This window comes from Lepisma saccharinum, chromosome 28, assembly GCF_977018435.1.
Source record: "Lepisma saccharinum chromosome 28, izLepSacc3.1, whole genome shotgun sequence".
In the NCBI taxonomy this organism is placed as follows: domain Eukaryota; kingdom Metazoa; phylum Arthropoda; class Insecta; order Zygentoma; family Lepismatidae; genus Lepisma; species Lepisma saccharinum.
Genome location: NC_139256.1, coordinates 7,588,477 through 7,605,318, shown reverse-complemented (window position 1 = coordinate 7,605,318; position 16,842 = coordinate 7,588,477).

Genomic DNA, 16,842 nt, shown 5'->3' with positions numbered 1-16,842 from the left:
TTTGGCCTAAATCAATGCTCAGCTTTCTGGTTACTAGTCATGATGTCGTCTTTGGTCTGAATTCGTACATTGTATTCAGAAGCAAGCCCAGAAGAAATTTTGGTGGGTTAATAAGGTACACAATATAAATATGTATGTGTGGGAAAAAATATATGCGATTTAAATGTTGCTAAATTTTCATGCTTCATTATCAGTGGCGGCGATAAGGGGGGCGAGGGGGCACTTACCCCCCACTTTTCGCCATCGCTGTCTTAACCTCCCAGTTTTGGGACCTTGCCCCCTCCTGGTTTTGGAACCCAATCGCCGCCACTGTTCATTATTAATGTTATTTTTTGGGGTGTATTTCAGGGTCGTTAATCTCCCCTCTTCATATCCACACCTTTGCTTGCGTTTCGTATTGCAAACATTCTAAAAGAGATCACAGTTTATATTGTAATAGATTTCGCTCTCTCTTCTACAGCTAGGTATCATATTCCACGAGTATATTTGTATCCACACAATATTACTTATTTTAAGGTTAATGCTATTTGTAGCGTTCTGTATCGAATATACAGTGTTACTGCAAAAATAATAAAATTGCAAGTAGAAGAACTTTTAAGTTTTCTGTATGTAAATTTGAAATTGAAATATTTCTGGAATATTTACGTAATTTTTTGCAATAGATATGTCTAATGTCATCCTGTTCACCGTTGTTTAGTCTTATCATACTTGAAATAATGTCACCAGCCAGGTACAAGTCTGAACTTGTACATATATGCCGACCTCCGTCGCAAAGTGGTTAGCACAGCACGCTACGACGCCAGGGCCCCCGAGTTCGAATCCTGGCCTGGGCCAGCTGTATTTTGTGAGTGTCCCTTCATCAATTTCAATTATTATCACTCATCTTCATCTTCGCGATTAGCTACAAGTGGTGGTTTCAGAAGAGCGAAGTAAAATAAACCAAATCAATCATTGTACATAATATCGTATATGTCTGAATGCAAGACGACTCCGAATCCAGGACGACCCCAAAACTATTTTCAAAACTTACAATGGTTATCTTAGTACAAGTAACTGAAGGAGACAATAAACGTACGCTACGAGCCATTATATATGCGTATTATAGTAAAATGTAGTCAAGATAGCGTATAGTATAGTACGGTATATCACACCTTACTATGAAGTTTAAAAGTGGAATCTACAAGGTCTCACAACAATTTATAAAAAAAAATTTTCGCCACAACACTCGCTACGTGCTATCGCACAACAATGCTCAAACGTTCAAAGCTAATGAAAAGGGCCCGGGACTTTGTGTCCTATAAAACTGTAAAATATGTATGTAATTATGTAATAAATTGGAAAATATGTCATGAAGAATTACAAATATGTCAGATAAAAGCAGAAATATTCCCAGTAAAGCCAAAAATATGCACAACAGTACTCTCGAATTCCTCCCATACCTGATAGAGTAGAGTAGGGGCTGTAATATACCGAATGTTATTTTTACTTTTGACTGATTTTTGTGAAAAGCGAAAATGGCAAATAAATGAGAACGAAACTTCTTTACTTCCCGTGCAACAATGAGAGAGAACATTTTTCCTCAATAATGTCTACATGGCTATCAATTGTCGGCTGGATAAAAAAAAGTGGGGTTATTTTTGTTCTGTACTAAGAAAAAACGGCACCTTTCTTCCTACGCAATTTCCATATCCTGCCATCGACAATATGAACTATCCGTTAAAGCTACGAAGAAAAAATTATGAAATAACCTATTATGTGCGAGAGAATTACGAAATTATACAAAAATATGTCTTATTACAACAAAATTGAAGAAATATGTTGTAAAAACGCGAAATTTGTGTAATATGTCAAAATATGCTTTGTCAAGTTTGTCTATTTCGGCTGATTTTCATCAGATATGTAAAGATCTCACCCCAATAATACATCCGAAGCCAATTAAAAAAAAATGTTATAAAGTTCCGGGCCCTACCAATGAATAACCTTGCTCACGCCTTTTATCTTGCGTATAAAATAACTCTATTGTACATATGCTAGAAATTTATCGTTGTTACTTCTAAGTAGTTTGCTCTACAACTTGTGCGGTAGGCGTGGTAGAGGGTAGATTTATAGCTTAATGGAAGCTCGTGGTTCTGTTCAGTTCATATACCGCGAAAGCAAGACGATCCCATACTTCTGGGCACGAAATTGCGGCAAAAAACCTCGTCTTGGATTCAGAAATATACTGTATATCTCAAAGATAATCATGTATTCGTACACTCCATCCTCATACACACAATATTTTGTCGGAAATAAGACGTGGATAATTTAATATGGAAATGTTTGCAAAATGCTCAGACAATAAAATAAACATTTAGAAATTATATTTCCCCAAAATAAACTCTTAATTTCATATTTATTTCAATACGTTATTAAATAAAATGTTATAAACAGTTGCTCGAGCCAATAAAGAAAAAGTACAGGCAACGAGATGATCAACTTCGGCTTGTGAAAATGATACACTACTACCTGTTCACCGGGTCATTTGGCGGTCGAATATCATCTTCGCCTAATTAGGCGCGCTTGGAAAACTTCGAAACTTTGAAGTGTTTTCTCGGAAATGACTGGCTAGTGCGCGCTATCGCGGTGGCATATCAATACTTAACCCATTAGTGCCCAGTGCCCACATTTGTTGGCGCCTGTTGGCAGTTATTGATCATGCCCACAAATTATGTAAATAAAAATTGATCGATCGTGAAATTGTTGGTATTGTCAGTTACGGGTTGGCAACAGTGATCTGCAGTAGCGTTATCAAATTGAAAGTTGCATTCGTTTTGGCGCGAGCTATTGTTCAAGTACGGTGTAGTTGATAAGTCTACGAGCATGGCGAGTTCCAGAAGGTAAGTTATTTTCTCATTGCTTTTAAACAGGTCTACCTATTATTTGTTAGGGTCATTTTAAACTACTATGATCTATGTTTATTATTATAAAGTAAAAGGTTCTTTGAACTTTATAGCATAGTAACTGTAATGGTTTAATTTTTACTGCCCACTTTTGTTGCCTCTGGGCACATGAGGGTGGGTGAACTTCCACATCAGTTTTCGTAGCTATTTTTTTTAACATTGAGCCGTAGACCTCTATTTCACATGAATTGTAGTTTACACAAATACATTGATTGCAAATGGAACATAGAATATTTACTACATCGCATTTATAAATTATATACCAAAACGATTGAATTTATGAGTTTTCTTCATTGCGGAAACGGATTTCGTTTGTAAACGTTTTGTTATATAGCCATCGATTTTTTTCTAAATAGAAGGGCATAAAAGATTGGCTTGAATATACTGTAATTTGATGCTTCCTTGCCGTTCGTTCTTTTCAAGTTGAATGACATTTTGTTTATATCTAATGTTATCTGATAAATACAAGCATTTATTTTTCTTTCCAGACTAAATGTTGAATAAATCGCAGCTCTTCTTGAAGAGGATGACGTACTTCATGCGGATGTGTATATTCAACCACCTGAAAATGCATTGGCCAGCGATGAGGATAGCGCTTCTGAAGAAGATTTTGATATCACACATTTATCTGGTAATCAGCTTCGAGGTGGAACCTTACCAGGGGGCCTCAACAGGTAATACTATTCCTGAGGTGATGGTTCTGTTGTTACGGTGGTCAACAAAATGCCACCTGAAACTACATATTGCCTGTAAGTGGACAATTTCTTTACGTCCCTCAGATTGTTTGAATCCTTACTTCAAAAAGGGCATGATGCATTTGGTACAATCCGTGTGAATCGAGTTGAAAATGTTCCTCTCATTAATTCCAAAGTGTTCAAGAAGGAAATCCGTGGTTCGTGTAACCAGGTCACGGCCACAAAATCTGCAATAACTTTGGTGCAATACAATGACAACAACGTTGTAACTGTAGCATCGACGAGATGTGGTGTGCATCCATTGGGGAGAAGTAAAATATGGTGTCGAGCAGAAAAGAAGCATATTTGTATAAATCAGCCAGCTTGCATTGCGAAGTACAACACTTACATGGGTGGAATAGACCAAATGGATCAGAACATATCTACTTACCGCATCACAATTCGAAACCGAAAATGGTACTGGCAACTCATTGCTTATTTTTTAAATGTTACAATGAATAATGCTTGGCAGCTGTACAGATTAACACCCATTGGACACCAGCAGGGTCTAGATATTCTCGCATTCACCCGCTTTGTAGTTCAGAATTATTTGGCTAGGTACACACAAGAGCGTTCAAGGCAGTCACGAGTATCCACAACTGGGAAGAAACGAGTTGACGATAATATTCGACTAGATGGTGCTCTTCACATCTTAGAAACCAACAAAACACAAATACGATGTGGAGAGTGCAAGAAGAATACTTGTACAAAGTGCAGAAAGTGCAACGTGGGATGTCACATCAAATGTTTGAACGGTTTCACAGTCACAAATAAACTTTTGAAAAATCGAAGAGATACTTTTCTAAATTCAGAAATTTGCATTATGAATTTATTTGAAGCTCATGTAGACGAAATATTTTGGAAGTAATTTACTAAGAAAAAATCTACCATTATATATACAAGGAGATATTATGTAAATTCTAGTATACTTCTGTGCACAAAATGTTTAACAGACCAATTGTACTTTAATAAATTTAGAACCTTTGCATTATAAATTACTTTAAAGCTCTTGTAGAAGAGTGAATTATTATAATTGTTCTATCATAATAAATATCAGAAGATCCATTAGTGCCCAGTGCCCACATTTGTGGGTAAGTAAACACCCCACCCAATAGTGCTCAGTGCCCACATTTGTAGGCCCCCTCCACTCTTTAACAAGTAAAGATATCATATCAAAACTGAAGTTAAGCATAATATCTGACCCTCAATAGTCTTATATTCAAGTATAAAACGGATATCTGAAAAAAAAAAAATATTCTGGTCACTAATGGGTTAAGGTACAGTGGGATCCATGAGTATTATCGTGCAAATTGTCCACCATGTTCAAGCACTATATTTGACCCAATAAGAGCTTCAAGAATTTAAAAAGCTGTTGACAACTTCTGCACCAGCATACATAAAAATCCACAGCATAAAAACACACAGGATGTAAGCCTGCACCCGTAGCTGAGTGGTTAACACATGACGCCAAGGGTCCCGGGTTCGAATCCCGGCCTTTGCATGGATGTTTGTGAGTCAATTCATCAATTTCATCATGTCATCACTCATCCCCATCTTCGCAAATTAGCCAAAAGTGGCACAAAAAGCGAAGTAAAATAAAGCAAATCAATCAAACAGGATGTAAGAGAAAATTTAATGAAAATAGTCATGGACAATTTGCACGGCAATACTCGTGATCCCACTGTACCCCACCACCAGTCGAACTCCCATTCCCAACTCAATTTGAAGCCTGTGCCTTCTTTGTAAGTTGAAATTTTGTCTTCATATTTAGGAACTACTTTAGTACAATGAATTTGAGGAGGATTTTAAAAGCTGGAATAGACTTTTAGATCTGCAACTCAGAACTAGAAATTTGTGATAACGTATTCTCACTCGTCTACTCTAATGTGGCATAAACCCGAAACATTGTTACAAACTATTTCTAATTCCATCGTTCGTTCCAGGTTTGGCCACAGCCGGTACATAGGCTGCTTGGCATCTGACGTAAGTAGAAAGGTAGCGACACCTAGAAGGTTGGCGTTTCTGCAGTGTGTTGGCGATCGTGTGTGCAATTACTGTACAAATTGTTCTAACTTTACTTCATGTGTCCAGTTAAAATATGTAGTGTTTTCACGTAAGTTTACACAACGTTTGAAGTTATTGTTCATGGTAGCACAAGCATATTATCGGAACATTGGAAGTGCAAATTGTGTTCGCATTGCACCGTAGTCAAAGTTGACAGGCTGATACCACATTTCTTTACGAACCTCACTGAGTTCTTAAAGGTTAATTCAGTGTTGAAAATTGATGCGAAACTGGCTCTTATCAGCTGCGGAAATTGTAAGAAGCCCAAATTGACTGGATGTTGTTGTTATTGACAAGTATTATACAAGAAGAAAAAAATCCGTCAACTGGAAAAAAGTACGTACACAATACGTAGTGCTTGTTGTTCATGCTATATTGGTAGTATTTTCGTGACGTGAAAGTTATTCTTGTTTTCGCGGAAAGAACTGTTTACATAACATTTCAAATTTAGCTTCAGCCTAATTTGTATTACAGTCGAACCATACTTTCATGTAAATGTGATTATTGTGGGAAATTATAATCCTAGTGTGTTGAACGTAGTATACAGTTTGTCAGGTTATTTCAAGTCTTATTGCAACTGTTTTGGTAAAACTACTATAGCTGTACGCACATAGCTTTATTACATGTATATGACACCATGATGGCTAAAGCAGTATTAACCACAAGATGAATTTCATATTTCGCAGCACATTATTTGGTAACAGTTTAGTATATCGGAAACACATTTCTTCAATTTTACAGAAGAAACAACTTACGGAAATGAGTCTCTCCAAGGTTTACAACGTTCGTCGAGGTATTTTCTTTCATCGTGGAATATATTTGACCGGGAAATCATGTATTTTTCAAGAGAAATATCTCACCGACGCACAATTGCCATTGCTTTCATTTGCTTGCCCTACGAGAACCGGATGCTGCCTACGTTTGATGACGTAAGCCCCTGTCAGTGTTTCCAACCCCCTTTTTTTAACTATGCTTGCCTAACCTAACCAAACCTAACCTAACCTTATCGGAAATGGTTCGTGGGGCTATGGGTCAGCTACCGTGCAAGATGGTTCGTGGGACTATCCGTAAATGGTTCGTGGGGCTATCCGTGAATGGTTTGTGGGCCTATCCGTGAATGGTTCTTGAGGCTATCCGTCAGCTACCCAGGCTATCCGTCAGCTACCCGTGCATAATGTACAATTTGCACACGTGACTAACACGATAGTAAGTATTTTTCGGTAAAGAAGGTTGGAAACCCTGCATACTCACAACGTGAGTCAAGATGTGCCCGCCATATTGTGTGTTACGGAAGCGAATGAATGAATAAAAAATCACTCTGTATGTGAAAAATTCTGTTTCTTTTCGTGTAAAAAGCATAATGACACCTTGAACTATGTTCCGCAATACACAATTGGTAAGTAGTCAACAGTAAAGATAATGGTAGGCAAATTGTCCACCGCTATTTTCACTAATTTTTTATTCTACATCCTGTGTTGTTTTAAGGAATGAAAATATGTTGGTTGGAAGCAGATATTGTTCTCTGCTTATTGACGTCTTTATTTCAATTCATTGTCATCACATTGTGTAATTCAAACCGAATGGAAATGGTGGTGAACAATTCGCCTACTGTTTCTTTTGCCGTTGGGTGTACGAACCATTCGAAACACAAAATATTCGATTTTAATGTGTTTCCGATATAGTAAACTGATTTCCGATATAGTAAACTGACACTCATTATTTTATAGTATATGAATTGTAAAGGAAAGGGTTATTTTGTAAGTTTAACATTGTTATTCCACATAGTTTTACGAAATTATTGTTAGGCAGACTGAGATATTCCGATTTCCTTCTAAGGATGCTTATGAATTAGACGTCGGATTTTAGATTTTAACCTATTTTTTTCCTTTGCAGGTAAATAAGAAATAAGTTATATCATAAAAAACGAAACAACTGACTAAGTTTTATAGTGACTAAAATAACCTATTTTGCTTGTTAGAATCTATTTTGGGTTTATGTGCCTAAATTAAACCTTTTTTTTTAGGTTTTTATATATTTTTTAGGTTTTACAGGATTTTTATATCTCACAGAGGTATTTACTAGGTTTGGGGACGAATAATTCAATGACTGGCTTGTTTGAAACATGTTTTCTGTCGATTTCCCTCCCTCCAAGTATATGATGTTTATCAAAGCTTGAAACAAAATGTCTGACGTCACTGTTACCTGCAGACAGTGGCGGCGAAAGGGGACAGTTCCCCCTACTTTTTACCCCTGCACTATAGACTCTTAATGCTAAGCCTTGCCTACTAAGATAAAGCAAACTGTCCTTGACCGCCCTCCTACCCATTCTCAGTTTTGGCACCCAATCGTCTCTACTGCCTGCACAGTCCGAAGTGCAAACTTCTGATCTGTGTGGCCTTGCTCACTTTCGCGTCAGTTTGGTCCTTTTTGGCATTCACGCCTTGCGAAGTAATTTCAGCATTCAAATTAGCACTACTGACTATGTTTCTGTTGAAAGATAATTTTCAGCACATGAAATGATCCTCACAGACAAAAGGTGGAGTTTGAGTGTGGATAACGCAAAAAGATTCATGGTGGTCACTAGGACCATGATAAAATTCAAGTATAATTCCTGATTTTCAAGGTGAACTTTCCAAAAATTCAAGGATACAAGCAGATGTTTTCTCTATTCCAACATTAAGTATTACCTACTCTCAACCTCCCATCTACACACAAAAATATTAACAATGTAAAGGGTTTGTATGATTCCAATGTACCAAAAAATTTACCTAGTCAACTTCAAGATATATTATTTTGTAATAATCTTCCGTTTGTCAAATAGATTGTTCTGTAAAAGACACTAATAAAGTAAACGGATTGGGAAAATTTTGTTTTATTTTCTGTGTAGCTTTCTTTTTCATACTCAAAAAAATGAATAAAATAAAAGCTAAACTGAGAGAAACTTGCCTCAGAGCATTTATAAACATGTATAAATTTAATGGGATATGGATTAATAAAAGTTGCAATTTTTCACGTCTACGGAGAAAAAAATGGAATAGAGAAAACATCCGCTTGTACCTTATTTCATGTCTTGCCAAAATTTATGAATAATTTTCAGATCCAATAATTCACCCATAACGTCCGGTGCCCAATAATTCACGTGTAATTCCCGGAATTCAAGGAATTCCATGTGGGTAGCCACCCTGAATTGTGCAACAAATTATACATACGTAATTCATTTTTCATATCAACAAGTAACTTTTTCTAATAGCACAAGTGCAGTATTATAATAATTTGTAGATAATTTTGAAAATGATATAAAGAAATGAAAATTTGTTTAGAAAATTGATATTTGGTTATTACGGTTCTTCTGAAATTTTCTTTCTAACGATTGTATGTAATCATTATTTTTCAGGAATTTTGTACCAAATTAAGTCTTTTTGCAACCTATTTTAGGATTTTTAGAGCCTATTTTAGGATTTTTAGAGCCTATTTTAGGATTTTTAAAACCTATTTTAGGATTTTTAGAGCCTATTTTAGGATTTTTAGAGCCTATTTTAGGATTTTTAGAACCTATTTTAGGATTTTTAGAGCCTATTTTAGGATTTTTAGAGCCTATTTAGGAACCTAAAAGCACACTTTTTAGAATCTAAAAATCCGAGGTCTACTTATGATTGACCAGTTTTTTTTTCTGATAAAAAGCTGCGAAAATACTCCGAGATGACCCTGTTTTACCTACGCGGGCATAGTCGACGGCTACGCGGGGGCAAGGCACTTTCTGCCCCCTAAAATTCACTAGAGGAAGAGATATTATATATATTTACATGTATAAAATATTGTTTATGCTTACCGCCCCCCAAAATGTACTGTAAGTTGGCGTCTCTGTATGCGGGCCATGCTTTAGGATCAAATATCTCCGTTAATTGTTTTTCCCGCACGCTGGGACCAATTTTATATTATGTAAAACATCGAAATCTGTCCATTATAGCAAAATTCAACTTAATTCTCTAAGGGGTAGAGGGGGGTCAACGGTCCTTTTTAAATTTCATTGTAAGCATTTAATTAACCTAAAGTGGTTATTTTAGTTTTTTGAAATAATTTTATCATATATCACCTGGTGATAAGGCAAGAAGCAGGAGGGGAGGAAGGGAGAAGGAAGAAAAGGGGTAGCAAAGGAACCAAATGAGAAAAAGTTGTCTCGCGAGAAATCTCTACCTTATGAAATCTTGTCAGTTTCCAAAAGAAACATTAAAACTTGCTCCTTTCGTCCGCAATTTCTTCCTGTCGTTTCTGTAAGTGTAAATTCAAGTTTATATATCTTTCCCTAAGATTAGGGTGATTAGGGAGGGTGTGGGGGCATTTACCCCCACTTTTTGCCCCCACACTATGACCACTTAATGCAAAGCCTTGCCTACCAAGAGAAAGTAAAAGTTCCTTGCCTCTCCAGTTTTGACACCCAAACGATAGGCAGTAGCGTGAAATAGTTATTTTATGTCGTGTGTTCATATTTATAGCTCTTTTCAGTTCTTACGGCGGCCGGTCCTAGTTCTGCCAAGGGAAGTGGGGAGCGTGGAGCGGGGATTACGCAACAGACCAACCAGACAACAGCAGTGGCGCCGAGAGACACGACGCGGCCGGAAAAAGCACTACGTGAAACTCGTTCTAATGGCTGCTACGTTTCTTATCGTGCTGGATTGGTCGCTTCCCCGTTCCCCATTTTCCTTGTCAGCTTCTAGAGCGCCCAACGTAAGAACTGAAAAGAGCTATAGATGATGTGCAAAATGCCGAATGGTGACTAATAGTTTGTGTAGGGGAGTTTTGAAATTCTTAAGCAGTCAAATCGTGTGCCTGTCTTTGTGGCGGAGTGATTATCAGGCGTGCTACGACGCCAGATGCCCCGGGTTCGAATCCAGTACTGCTCATAGTCAATGGCGGCAATTAGGGGTGGCGTAGAGGCAGTTGCCTCCTAAATTTTTTCCACTTTTGCTCCTGCGCTATGGCCTTTCAATGCTAAACCTTGTCTACCAAGATAAAGTAAACTGTCCTTGCCCATCAGTTTGTCGCCCAATTGCCGCTAGTGGCCATGGGCAGGGGAGCCCACAGGGAGGGATAATGGCGCAGGTTGCACCATCTAGATTTTTTGGGGGAATTTTTTCCCTTCAATTATTATAAAATTCAACATTTATATATTTTTCCAAAATATATGTAAAAATTTTACTCCTTAATCCATCCATTAGATGAAGAAAAGAAAGTGTAGGGTATTATCGAAGGGGCTGGTGGGAAATGTCCAACTCTTACATATTAGGCATTAATTGACAGGTGGGTTCTGGGGGGATTCTGAATTAAACGTTGGGTGGGGGGTCCTTAGATGATGACGGATATTTTAGTTAGAGGGGGAGTGTGCATTACATTGAGGTGGGGTATCCAATTTTTGAGTATTACTATTGTCTTAGACTGTCGCGGAAATTCTGGTGTGGAGACTGAGAATTAATTTTTTGGAGAAGGCAATATCCACTCTTCAATATCAACAATAAGTCTAAAATTGGCATGGAAATTTTGGTGGTAGGATTGAGTATGAAATTTAAAGGGGGAGATGGAAAGCTCTTGATAAAGTGTTAAATCTTAGATTGTCAAGGGATTTCTGTAGTGAATAGAGAGTTCGAACTTTACTGTATTTAGCGATATGGTATCCACACGTTTTCGACCCCGAACGTGCTAAAAGAGAAGCTGGAAAAGACTAAATATCTCGGCATCCTAAGAAAGTATTGACACCCCATTAAATTAATATTCTTGAAAGCCTGCAAAGAAATGGATGAAAAAATTTTCTTGCTCCCAATGGTGTGACGGTAGAATGAGTGTTTGGCGCTTTACTGTAGTGAATGTGAAGTTTTATCAGTGGCGTGCGGTGCTAAATCAGGCAGGGGAACAGGTGACCTGCACTTGCCCCCTCCCCTCCCATACCTGTCGTAATATAATGCAGTAGACCATGCAAACCAAATAAACATACGATACAGATGTTACAAATTGTCAGAAGTGACATACATGAAGTACGTTAAAATTATGACAATACCACATGTAAAGAAAACAAAATTTTTGATGCGCAACGAAGGAAAAATTAACACGTAAACGTGGAGTGAGTTCTTTGAAAGAGGAACCGTATTATATTATCGCCCTGAGCTTAAGAATATCTAGCTAGGGTTCTGTTGTGTCTCGTGAAACAATAATTGAATCGTTCATACGGCTGGAGCATGTTATTTGGTTTGCCAAGGTTGAATTTCCTATCTTTATCTTAAGTTTTGTAACCATTTGTGTTAAATACTCAAATCGTGAGTTTTACATATAAACCCACTCACAAGCACTATTTATATGCATATTTACATAATTTAATTTACTACATTTAACCAATCAATGTGCTAGCTTTAAGTTTTTTCGAAAATCGAACAATTCAAAAATATGGTACTTCATTCAAATAGACTTCCATTATTACGTATTCATCCAAACTATTTTGGGGGAGGCCTCCCCGATGGCGCAGTGGTAACGTCTTCACCTTGTAATCAAGGGGTCCCGGGTTCGATACCCGGTGGAGGCACAAGTGGTTCGGATCCCACTTTAAACTGTAGGTCCAGTCCCGATTAGCCTTACTGTGCATAAAGTGGACTTAAAGCAACAACAAATCAAATCAAATCAATATTTTGGGGGATTATGATGAACGATTTTAGCGGAGGTCTTGGGTGATGGGCAGATCAAGTATAGTGTTGAGCATGGGCGTCCGGAAGGGGGGCAAGGGGGTCCGTGGCCCCCTTGGAAAATGGAAGTCAACCAAAAATTATGTATTTCACACATATCATTTCATTTTAGCCACAATAATATGTTAATTATTGCATGAACGTCATAAATTCAAATTTAAGCAATGTTTTTTTTAGGGAACAACACTATTTTTGAAGAAAATTTGCCTTGTTTGCCTCCCCTGGAAAAAAATACCTTCCTTGCCCCTCCCTGGAAACAATCCTGAGGACGTCCATGGTGTTGAGTAAAGCTAAGAAAGACGTTACTTTCAGTAGACACACTGTCGTAATTAAACACTTTTTGGGGGATTACGATGTTATTTGAGGCCACGAATGATATGATTTGGGGGGGGGGGATGCATGACATGATTTGGGAGGATGCGTTATTGGCCTTGGGGGGATGGACACCCCTGGTCATGGATGTTCTTTGTGAGTACCCCTTCATCAATTTCATCATATACATATCCTCATACTCTTTGTCGTGATTAGCCAAAAGTTGAAGAAAAGCGACGCTAAGTAACAAGAAAATTAAAATGTAAGGCAGTGTTCGCCACTGCAAGGTGGCATCACTTCACGAAGCAAAAACCCTGGAACTAGTTCTTGAAGATCACGGAAGAGGACGACACCAGACAACGGGCAGAGCCATATACGGGAAAAGCTGGAACTTCATGTTCCATGAGAATTAAAATCCTTTGCATTTGGAAATTAAGTTACAGTGTTCTAGTTTGTATTTTATTTATATATCTTGTCAGTCTGAGGTGTTGACAGTTGCGAAATTAAAATAGTAATTCTTTGAAATACAGATAGGCAAGAAATACCAGAGAATATTTTCGTCCTGTAACTTTATCTATCTGCGATATGTTCGATTGTAAATGACTACTGATTCTAAAACCAGGTCTACCATTTCAACTGCTGCAAATTGGTGGTTAACATATTGAGCTAATAAAGCTCCTAGTAAAAAAAGATAAAAAATGGGAACCCCCACAAACCTTGATACGACCCTGCAAATAAATATGAATTTTTAAATGTTTTATTTCAGTTATCATAAAAGTCCTTCATCTAAAAGAACAAGCACACGCAAATCCCACTTCTCCTGCAGCGTCTGTATGGTTTAGGGCTGGTGTCCACTGGGTTTATACGTACAGTCAGTGACGGCACTAGAAGGGGCCCAGGCAGAGGCGTCTCCACTGGGTGGGTGAGGGTGGGCTCCAGCCCACCCAAATAGAATGAATACATGATATAAATTATTTAGATAACACAAAGTAACAAGCTGGCGGCCTTAACAATTGACTAGCTAACATAACACAGTTTCACTTCAAAAGTGAAGAACGTTTCTAGATTCTCCTAGGTTGTTTTCCTTTCATTAACGTGCGAAAAATGATTACTTGCACCAAAATGATCAAATTAATGAGTAAACCTACAAAAATAGGAAAAATGTATTGAATAAATTTGATCAAAATGGTTATTCTAGAATTATTTTTACTATTCCGGAAACTCTGACTAAATTAGTTTTGTAAATTTAATATTTTTTAATGTTATCAGTGGAATATAATTTTTCCATTATTACGTTTACAAGTTTCGTTTCTTGTAAAATATTAGAGAAGCTTTTCTTTAACCGACAAAAGCTTATTTCGCTTAATTTTTATAATATTCAATTTTTTTACAGAATACAGGAAATTTATATGCCAAATTTTTAACATTAATAAAAAATGCATACAAAATATTTGTAGGGTCAAGTGCCCATATTTCGGATACTTAATTTCAAATTAGATTTTCAGTACCTAAATGTAAACAAAATAAGCCATAAATGTGTTGATAAACATTGAACATATATTTATTAATGTTTCTGAAAGTTATATTAACATTTATAAGAAATACTTGGTATATTTTATTAAACAAAGAATTGTATGCATATTTTTAGTCTGACAAAAAGGTTGCCTAATGTCGGATAGGGTATTCCTAATTTCGGATAGGGTTACTAATGACAAATTTCAGCTTTCAATACAGTCAAAATATTTACTAAACTCATAAAATGAAATCAACTGATTGTATAGAAAGAACGTGTATGTTCTTACAAATTGAAAAATATCATGAAATCAATTTGAGTTGTCTTTATCACTGACAGTATTTACACTTGAAAGTCTTCCATTTATTCTTGTCTGTTTTTGCACACATCTCGTGGACCGATTTGAGGCACTGCACACATCTTATTCAATCTTCTCCAGATATATCTTCACGGTAGGGAACGGAACAATAGATACATTCTTCATCTGCACTGTCTTCGTCGTCTGTGGAAACGAGGTGGATAGATTCTTCTGAGACACTTCCCTCATCCGAGGATGAATCCTTATCAATCGATTTTGGCTTGCTTTTTCTCGATCTTTTTTCAGACAGTTGGTTTCTTCTTTCTCTTTCCTTCGTCATTTTTCTCTTCTCTGAAAATAGTTCTCTTACATTTCATTGTTTTATTGCTGCTTGTTTCGCTTGTTTGATCCTTTTTTTTCAACTAGTTCCTTCTGATAAGGAGATGCAGTAATCACAGCTGCTTTGCCAGCTTGTCTACTGATCGTGGAGGAGCAAGGCAATGTTGGTGGAGGCCGAAGGTAGAAAGGCGAGACATGTGCAGGAGTGTTTCCTCCACTAGTCTGCTGTTCTGGTAAGAAATCAGCGTCACTAAAAACTGTGGGGTCAAAGGGTGATATTCCACATTTCTTGAAACCGTTCATAGCAGTTTGCATGTTTGCTGCCTTCACATATGCCTTGCCGAATATTTCACCAATTTGAAACATTGACACTGCTTTGAACGGGTGGCTTGAATGTGATGGGAGGCACACAATGTGGACTCCATGTTGTCTTCCTAGCAAAACTATGTCTAAGTTTCTTATATGGCAATAGCACACGTCTAAAATAAGAACTACAGAATCTTCGTTTGATGGCTTAACTGCTCGAATAAAATGTTCAAACCACTGTGAGTAAAAATGTGGGTTTGTATCCACCTAGACGGATGACAGACTGATGGCGTTCCAATCAGCAGCTCAGGCTTCATCCTGGCACATGGGAAGACGATCAGTAGAGGGACAAACGTTCCTGCTGCACTGCACTCATGCACGTCACAATTGTGATTAACGAACCTCTCTCTGCTGAAGACAGTCGAGCTACTTGCCTCTTGCCTTTGATACTCAGGAATTGAGACGGAGTACCCTGAACTACACAAATTTCAGTTTCGTCAACATTAAAAACTTTTGTGGGATTAAATGTCACCTTTTGTAGTTCTGTTCGAAGAATATAAAAAAGTGCAGAGATCTTTTCTTTGGTAAAATTCTTAACCCTACTTAATGAAATCAGCTCTGGCTTTCTGAATGAGTGTATAAGATGTATTTTTAAAAAGCGTCGCAACCAATTCTTTCCAGCTAACCTTTCGTTGCTGAGAATGGATGATTAACATTATTCCGCACTGCAAGCTGGTACGCTAATATTCGGATGTCACGTCTTCTTAATCCATAGAAACGTTCGTCCATCACCTTGCAATATTCTGAAAGTTCCTCTTCTAGCTCACTGCCAAGTGCACACTTCCGGCCAATTGATGATGACAATCGCTCATCAACATTTATACTCTTTACATAATTCAAAAGAGTGGATTTTGGAACTTTAAATACTTAAGATGATTTTAGAAATCATTTTTTTTTCCTTCACAGCTTCGATAGCATTTTTCATTGCTTCTTGGGACCAGTTTTTCCTTTTTTGCCCAGGCATCTCTGAAATAAATAACACATCATGAGTATTTGGAAAGGGGGCACAATTTCGGATAGTCGAAATTAGGTACCCGTGTAGCATCCGAAATTAGGAAACCCAGTCGCATATTCAATATGGCGATTATGTGCGTTCCCCCTCTGAAATAATGTGACTGAAACTACGTAATAATGTTTGCTGAATGTCTCAAGATTATATAAAATTTAGACAGACGTGACGTAAATAATAACCTTCTAGTTGTAGGCCTTAAGTTTGGATGGTGAAAGATTACATCAAAACTCCGGAAAAGTAAAAAATATCAGCCACACACTAAAGAAACATTGCTCAAGGTCACGCACAAAGGTGCAACTGGGGGACGAAGTAGCGTGTTAGTTGGCACTATCTACACTTCGGCGCTGCTGTTCTAAAGTGGAAATTTCTTGGTATCCGAAATTAGGAACCTATCCGAAATATGGGCACTTGACCCTAATGATTGGATTATAAGTATGAATTTGAGCCATGAACAAGAATGCTCCAGAACAGCACAACGTTGATAGGGGGAGGTGTGTGTGTGGGGGGGGGGGGGGCAGCCTCACGAAACGTCGCTCCATC